Source organism: Ornithorhynchus anatinus, chromosome 17, assembly GCF_004115215.2.
Source record: "Ornithorhynchus anatinus isolate Pmale09 chromosome 17, mOrnAna1.pri.v4, whole genome shotgun sequence".
NCBI lineage: Eukaryota > Metazoa > Chordata > Mammalia > Monotremata > Ornithorhynchidae > Ornithorhynchus > Ornithorhynchus anatinus.
This window is the reverse complement of record NC_041744.1, coordinates 44,728,061-44,736,754: the sequence shown is the minus strand read 5'-3', so window position 1 is coordinate 44,736,754 and position 8,694 is coordinate 44,728,061. Positions and strand designations below refer to the sequence as shown.

The window sequence follows — 8,694 nt, the reverse complement described above, 5'->3', positions numbered from 1 at the left end:
GACCTGGGTTCTAATTCTGGCTTCCCAACTTGTCTGCTGTGTGACCCAGGGCAAATCACCTAACTTCATTGTGCCTTGGTTTCCTCATCCTTAAAATGGGGATGTGAAACTGTGAGTCCCATAAGGGACAAGGACTGTGTCTAAACTGTTTAGCTTATATCTTCCCAGACTCTAAGTACAGAGCATGACACATAGTATTTAACAGATACCATTAAAAAATTGTATTTTGTGAAAAATAGTTAAATATACAGCTGCCATCTGACATAAGGGACATTGTATTTCCGTGAAATGTAAAGAGACTCTTCCTTACCAGCTCCTTGTTCTCCAATACTGAAAAGTTAGAGCTTTGAGAGCCACAGTGGTTTTTGCAGTTTGTCCAAGCTTTCATGTTAAGCATAAGCCTATAACATTTCTCTCCATGCTGATGCCAGGAATCTGGACATGGTTGACATTTGGGTTCTAAGGAAAGAACAGAAAGTGGTCCAATAATCTCCCTCATCCTCATAAAATAGGAGTAATATTAGCTTTCTCTTAGAGTAGAAAACCATCAGTAAAATCAGCAGTAGTCAGTGTCACAGTATTCGGTTAATTTTTGCAAGTTCATTCTGGGTTTGCATTAGATTAAAAAAAATAAAATAAATTGTGGTATTTATCAAGCATTTACTATGTGCAAAGCACTGTTATAAGCGCTGGGGGATAAAAGATGATCAGGTTGTCCCACGTGGGCCTCACAGTTTTAATCCCCATTTGACAGATGAGGCAACTGAGGCACAGAGAAGTTAAGTGACTTGCCCAAGGTCACACAGCTGACTAGTGGCAGAGCGGGGATTAGAACCCGTGACCTCTGACTCCCAAGTCCACACTCTTTCCACTGAGCCACGCCTTCTCTTTTCCTTTATGTCTTCTGTTTCACTCTGATGTCTAGATAGGAGAATTATGAAACATTTTGATGTTGATTTTATGGAAACTGTGAAGCAGCATGGCCAAGTTGAACGGGCAAAGACCTCAGACCCAGAGGACCTGGGTTCTAATTCCAGATCTATCACTTACCTGCTGTGAGACCTTGAGCAAGTCACTTGACTTCTCTGAGTCTCAGCTTCCCCGTATCCAGAATGAGGATTCAATACCTGTTCTCCCTCATGCTTGGGCTGTGAGCCCCTTGTGGGACCTGGCTAACTTGTATGTGCCCCAGTGCTTAGTACAGTGCTTGTCACATGATGTGGCATGATTTGACACATTCTAGACTGTAAACTCATCTTAGAAATGGAGTGTGTCTGTTTATTGTATTCTTTCCCAAGCAGCTAGTACAATACCCTGCACTCAATAAATGCTCAAATATGACTGAATGAATGTGTTTAAGAAATATCTCTATTATCATTAGCGTTTTTATCTTTATATTATGGAAATCATTCACCATTCTTCAAAGAGATATCTTGGTAATCCTACAAGCCTACAAGAAAATATGCACACCACAGAAATACAGGACAATAGACACTGATTCCAGGGAACTTCAACAGCATTCAACATCCTTGCCCCAGTGCAGACCAAACCTCATTTAGTAGCCCAAGACTGATGTTTCCTACCAAATACAGTTGATCTACCTAATGATTTCCAATTTCACATGTGAAATGTTTTTTCTAATTTCAAATATGATTCTAGGTCATTTTTCCTGAGGAAATACCCTTCTTCTCTCTCCTCCAATTCTTACTCAACACTTTGGGGGCTATCCCCCAACTGCTCCAATAGGAGAAATCAGCACAAAATTATATTATATTTGGAAATCAATCCCGGGAAGCCATGTCATTCCCGTTTTCCCCAATCCAGTGAATGCCACAGCTTAAGGGAATTGCACGCATGTTAGTCTTTCCTTGTGACTCCAGTGTGATTACAAAGTCTTTGGAGGATGAAATATGTGATGTCCGGTGTCGTCAGTGGTCGTCGATTCAATTACCTTGGTTACTGGGTGACTGATGAGTCCCAGAAGAATTTGCTTTCTCTCCTGGTTCCTGGTTTGTATTACTAGATCCTGGCTGGCTCTCGTCACACTGAACACTTGGTGACTCCTGAAACACTAAAGAGAAATCTACGAAGTTCAGCTTCTATCAAAGAATCCATCAGTCAATGGCATTTATGGAGGATCCACTGAGTAGTCGCTGTAAGAAGTTCTGGAAAGAGTACATCCCTAGCAAGTCATATGCTCCCTGCCCTTAAGGAGCAGATTCAGTGGAGAATACAATCAATCAATGGTATTTATTGAACACTTACTGTGTGGTCAGCACAGTATTAAGGGCTTGGGAGAGTACAAGAGAATAGAGTTGTTAGACATTTTCCCTACCCAAAAGGAGTTCACAACCTAAAGGGACCATGCAGTCTACTGGAGACAAAAAGTTTTGTGGAAACGTAGGAAGAACTAAGATAAAGTAGGAAGACTTACGAGCACACCCAGATGAAAAACTTGAACTGAACCCAATATGATGTATAGATTTCATAGAGAGGAAATATAGAAATGAATAAAGGCATACCTATATGTGTAAGTGTTGAGGAGAGGGATTAAATTAATTTTTGGAGAGTCTTGGGGGATGGATGTTCAGTGGCTGGGATTGCAGTGTTGGAAATTAATTGGGGAAGGTCTCCTGGAGCTGGTGAAATTATCGAAGGGGAGCGCTGTGGTCTGGTGGATTTGAGTGGGGGTGCTGTTCCAACCTGGTGGTACAGCGTGGGTGAGGGCAAGTTGGTGGAAGAATGGAGAATGAGCAGAAGTCTGAAGGTGAACTTGAGTGATTGAAGAGTGCTCCTTTTCAGACTAAGTTCAAAATACTCACTTCTTCCATCATACAAAATAATAATAATAACAGTAAACTCTAGAGACACTCTTCACATTAGTTCAGAGATAAAACTGACTCTTTCCACTGGCCAAACACTTACATTTTGAGGCCAACATAGCAATAAATACCAGCAAACCGAGACAGAGAATGCCCAGCACCAGTGCAACACATCACCATGGAGAGGAAGGAGCAGGAGAATCTGATCGATACACAAGGAAGACATTAATTTCACCCAATCTCCCTTTTCTTCATCATCATCATCATCAAGAACATTTAATAACTGTAGCAGACACAATCCCTGCCCTTAAAAAGCTTACAGTCAATGGGATGACACATGCTCAAACAAATTATGCCTAGGGTAGTAAAATAATGAAGATATGAACATAAATGCTGCGCTGTTTTGTAACTTAAATGCTTAAACTGTGGGAATATTTGAGGAAGACAAGATGGGGAGATGAGAGATTGGAGACATCAAGCTTTGAAAATAGGGGGATTAGTGGTTTATTTGAAGGAAGGGGAGGTCCTGGCAGTAGGGAAGGTGTCAAGAGATCATTCTGTGGATCGAGGAACACTTGGGATGGTCTTAAAAGTTTCGGAAAGAGCCGCACAGTTGTGGGTGGATTCTCTTTATTCTTTTTCCAGCCACTCCTCTTTATAATGCCATCCCCACATTCTTGTATACATTTCGCTCTAGGTAATTTCTACCTCTCACGATGAAATAACGCTCGATACCCAGAAGGCAGAGGTAACAGACAACTGGGAAAGAATCTACACCAGAGGAGTTGAAAGGAGATCTTGTGCCTAAACTTGGTCTTGGTAGTGTCTTGCCTTCCCCGCTGCAGAGGAGGGGGGTATTTCAACTCCACATAGGTCACCTCCTGCTTGCTCCTTTCTCGGGGAGAGAGAAGTGTGGAGAAGAATTGTGGAGTTGAGAGCCCCGGGGTTAAGGTGGTGAAGCTGGGTGAGCTGGAGAAGCTTTTTGACTGGGCATGTTGAGGAAGAGTAGCATGGTCTAGTGCAAAGAACATAGGCCTGGGAGTCAGAGGAACTGGGATCTAATCCTGCTTCTGCCACTTACTTGCTGTGTGACCTTGGACAAGTTCCTTAACCTCTCTGTCCCTCAGTTCCTTCATCTTCAAAAGGGGGATTTTAAACCTGTCTCCCTCCCACTTAGACTTTGAGCCTCACAGATTGCATCTGGGGATCCCCTTGATTCTATTTATCATGATAATGTTGCCTTGTTTTTGTTTCATTCTGTTTTGCTGTGCCATCTGTCTCCCCCGATTAGACTGTGAGCCCGTCATTTCCAGGGATTGTCTCTATCTGTTGCCAACTTGCACATTCCAAGCGCTTAGTACAGTGCTCTGCACATACTAAGCGCTCAATAAATACTATTGAATGAATGAATCTGGGCAGGGTTTTGTGAACCACGTGATAACAAACAAAAATGGAACAGAAGGGAAATGATGGATCGGCTTATCCTAGAACAGTGTTTGGCACATAGAATGTGCTAAAATACCATCATTATTATTATTATCATTATTGATATTATTATTATTATTAAAGCTTTCTTATTTTGCTCTACAAGATCATTCTAAATCCCCAGGAAAATGCAGATGGAGAGATTGGCAGATCAGGAGGTTTGACATATGTCCTACGAGGAAAGACCAAGGGAATACATGGTATATAGGATGTACATAAGTATACTCTCTTGATATACTACAATTAGAGATATAGACAGGCTGAAAGCCCAGGATACACATACGGAAATATTGATGGTGTAATGGTGATCACCTCTTCCTTATTGTCATTGGCAATAATAAAGACTCAGGGATTGAAAATAACATTCTAATGAAAAGGATTATGAGATACTGGAATGTATCGCCCGTGACTACTTGACAACCTTTTTCATAGAAGGGAGTGGGCTACCAAAATACTTAGCGTTCCTTCCTAGCCTATATGTTTTCTGAAGATCAGAAGAAATTGCAACACATTTGGAAGAGCACTGTTGAGGTACAACAGGAAATTAGGAGAACCTGGCTTCAATTCATAAAATAGTTACCTTTGCTTTGGTATCTGCTGGGATTTTTTCTCCTCGTCTTCTTGGAACACTTCTGAAGTTTCAGCTCAGCATAAGTCACCCAATGCTCACTCATTTCTGGAATGGAGTGATATGAAGATTACATGGGTTAGTCTAGCAGAATGCAGCAGTTAAAGGTTAGTGATTAGACTAATGAGACTGATGGTGAAATATTAGGGAAAATCTGATCTTCTAAACTGCAGTTGCCTTTCATCCAATATTAAGTTGGCTAGCAGATAACACGCTGGGAAGGCAGAAGAATCAGAAAACAGTCAGGCAAGTGGTTTCCATGAGTTTGTCTCTTATCCACTCCATGTGTATCATTCTAAAGATGATTCAAGGACAGGAAGTAGGTGCTGTGATATGGTAAAATTAGGAATCACTCTGAGGGTGAGCTTTTCTCCAGCCATTTCCAGAACTCTGGAAAACATACTTCCATCAGAAAGTTGTTTAGAAATCAGGTCAGAAGAATGTTCTAAGATTTCTCCCAGTCAGTAATATTTTGAAGTATTTCATTCAGCACAATTCCATTTAAGAATAAAGGATGGGCACTGCAATTTTCCATTTCCCTCTTGGCGTATGGAACAATGTCTCCTTTTTAGCATCAGTCATGGAGGGAACAGTGTAATCTATTGAAGAGGGTATTGGATTGGGAGTCAGAAGATCCAGGTTCAAATCCCAGTCCTGTCACAGTAGCCTGTCGTGTGACTTTGCGTAAAGCATTTGAGTCACTCTGTGCCTCAGTTTCCTCATCTGCAGAAAGGGCATAAGATAGAGTGAGAGCCCGACATGAGGCAAGGCCCGTGTCTTCTCTCCTCAACCTATACCTATCCCAGCATTAGCCCATAGTAAGAACTTAATGCAATCATAAATGCCATCATAGAGAAGCAACATGACCTAGTAGACAGAGGACCTGGTTTCTAATCCCAGTTCATCACTTGTTCGCTGTGTGACCTTGGGCAGTCAACATGTCAGTGCCTCAGTGACCTCATCACTAAAATGGGAATTAAGACTGAACCTTATGTGGGACAGGGACTGTGTCCAAACCAATTATCTGGGGTCTATCCCAGCACTTAACACAGTGTCTGGTACATGGTATATGCTTAGAAATACCATTAAAAATGATAATGATGTTTGTCTTGAGTTTTAGTGGATTTTTCTAAGCAACATGCACCATTATTTGCTCAAGTGAAATTTGAACACCTTTAGAATTAGGAAATCTCAATGAAATATCCTTTGTGCAAGTGTTATTGACCAAGTTATGTGGTAGGTGTATCTTTGGAATTTATCCCTACGGCAACCACTCACATATGCGCATTAGTTTGAAACTTTGACAGAAATCACTAGCGATCTTTCTCATTCTTTTCTCCAGTTATATACTAGTGTACTGCCATTTCTACCTCAAAAACCTTGCATAAGCCACACACACCGTAAGTGCTCCAGAAATACTATTGATTGATTGAATATAGGTTTTGTTTGAAGACATGGCATATATAAAGAAAGATGAGAGAAATAACGCCCAGGGCTAAAGAAGTGCTTTGAGATGGGAAATCCCCTACTATGCACAGGAAGATTTCCTCAATCAAATCAGATAACATTGAAAGGAGAATTCTCCCAGGGAAGCCTGAGGAAGCCCTGAGACTGCCAGAGCCAAGAGGAAAACAAATACCTGGTCTGAAGAGGATGGATCCTCAGTCTTTGGGAGAAGGGGCTGGGTGTGAGGTCCAGAGGTGGATGGCAAACGCTCAGGATTTGGAAACTTAAAACAAAGTTGAATCCATGGATCCTGCAAATAAACCACAGAGTTACACAGCGAGAGATGCAGCTTGATGACCTCAGCAGAGGGCCGTAAGGTGAATGTGACTAGTGAGTGAGGAAAAGAGCAATCAAATCAACAATGTTCCAAACACAACCACACAGGAAATTCACACACTTGTGCTATTATTGGCTTTAGGCGATCGATTGAACACAAATAAACTAGGGAGGCTTTCATCATCGTGGCTTTAAGTAACATTGAGAGATTCGACTGATGTATGTCAAAGATGAATCTGGTTAATCTGAATGATCAAGTCTACACAGAGTAAATAAATGTGTGCGTGTGTGTGACCTTTATTTCTCAAAAAATGCTAGCGATCAATGCGTAACCAACATCCCCTTCTGGACTGGAGTAGTGGATACACCGCAGGCCTGGGAGTCAGAAGGTTATGGGTTCTAATCCTGGCTCCACCACTTGTCTGCTCTGTGATCTTAGGCAAGTCACTTCACTTATCTGTGACTCAGTTTCTTCATCTGTAGAATGGGGCTTGAGATGTTTGAGACAGGGACAGGGACTTTGTCCAACTACATTTGCTTATATCTACCTCAGTGGTAGGTACAGTGTCCGACCCATAGTTAGAGTTTAACAAAGTACCATCATCATCAAATGGCCACAGTGCCTCTTTCTGATTTTGATCATGAAAGCAGCATGATAGAGCAGAGGTCTGGCAATCAGAAGGACCTGGTTTCTAATCTCAGTTGTTCTATTTGTCTGCTGTGTGATCTTGGTCAAATCACTGAATTTCTCCGAGCCTCTGTTCTGTCATCTGTAAAATGGGGATAAAGACTACAAGCCTCAGGTGGGACAGGCACTTTGTCCAACCTGATTAACCTGTATCTACCCCCTTGCTTAGGCAGTGCTTGACACATAGTAAGTGCTTAATAAATACCGTCTTCATTATTATTGTCATTGTCTTGACTTGTAGAATCCTAATCTCTGTCATGGTTTTGCTCAAGGTGAGAAAGTCTTTGCCTAACAGCAGATGATTGCAAACCCGCCGCCTACCAGAATGATGCAGTGGTCTTATAATTGTACAGTGCTCTGGCAGTCCCATTGCTCCAGACTGGCCTTCAGGAGGTATTTGCATCATCCTTCCCTACACAAGTCTGACCCTCACATCACAGTAGAAGGGGTGGAGTTGCGGAAACTAGAATTTGGGAAACGGCCCGTTGGTGCTGTGTTAAAATACCAAAGATCTCTCACACAATGGACAGACTGAGCAGAAATCCTGAAAAAACAGGTAGCTATTGAGGAGGATGCCCTCTCAGGGTCGCACCTGGAGAGTTTCCAGTCCTCTACCAGTCTCGGCTAAGGGAGGGAGAGTCAGGCAGAGGCCTGCCCATTCTATTCCTAGCTTGGGCAGTGGCTAGCGAGTGGAAGGCCATCTGCTACAAGTCAAAACTACCCGTGGTGGGCAACAGCAGCACAGGAGAGAGTCAAGGGCTGAGACTCACGTTTATGGCGTGGAAGGAGGCGATGGTAAACTTAGTCCATATTTTTACCAAGAAAACTCTCTGGATCCCCTACCACAACGATTGCAGACGGAGGTGGGGCATTCTGAGAGAGATGTGTCCATAGAGTCGCTATGGGTTGGAAATGACTCGTCCGCATAAAACAAGACAGGGGAACACAAATTGAATGAGGGCCTTGTTAGCAGAGGATGGAAGGGTTTATGAGGGAAAATGTCACCAATGGAGCATGCAGGTAAAAGTGGGGGCTGGGGGCCCCATTCTTGCGGATGGTAGAGTGAGGCTATTGGGGAATGTCCCTGTATAGGGCCAGGACTCAGTTCCCCCCTGGTCCTTGAGAAATCCTGGTGTCAGTACAACTCCCAGGGCCAAGTTTAGTTGGGTCGGGGGAAAATGAATCTGACACTTGGTCTGCTACAGTGCTCAATAAACCATATAATTTTGAGTGTTTATGGTTTGTAGAATAATGTATTAAGCCACAGAGAGTAAAATAAAGTAGTTAGA

General features: G+C 42.5%; 1 non-coding gene across 1 annotated transcript; it reads left to right on the top strand.

Annotated features, from left to right (window-relative positions):
- Positions 1-7,979: 7,979 nt before the first annotated feature.
- LOC114818067 lies at positions 7,980-8,117 on the top strand. The gene has a single exon (XR_003765888.1). It is a non-coding gene; the product is annotated as a small nucleolar RNA SNORA7 (small nucleolar RNA).
- The last annotated feature ends 577 nt before the right edge of the window (positions 8,118-8,694 follow it).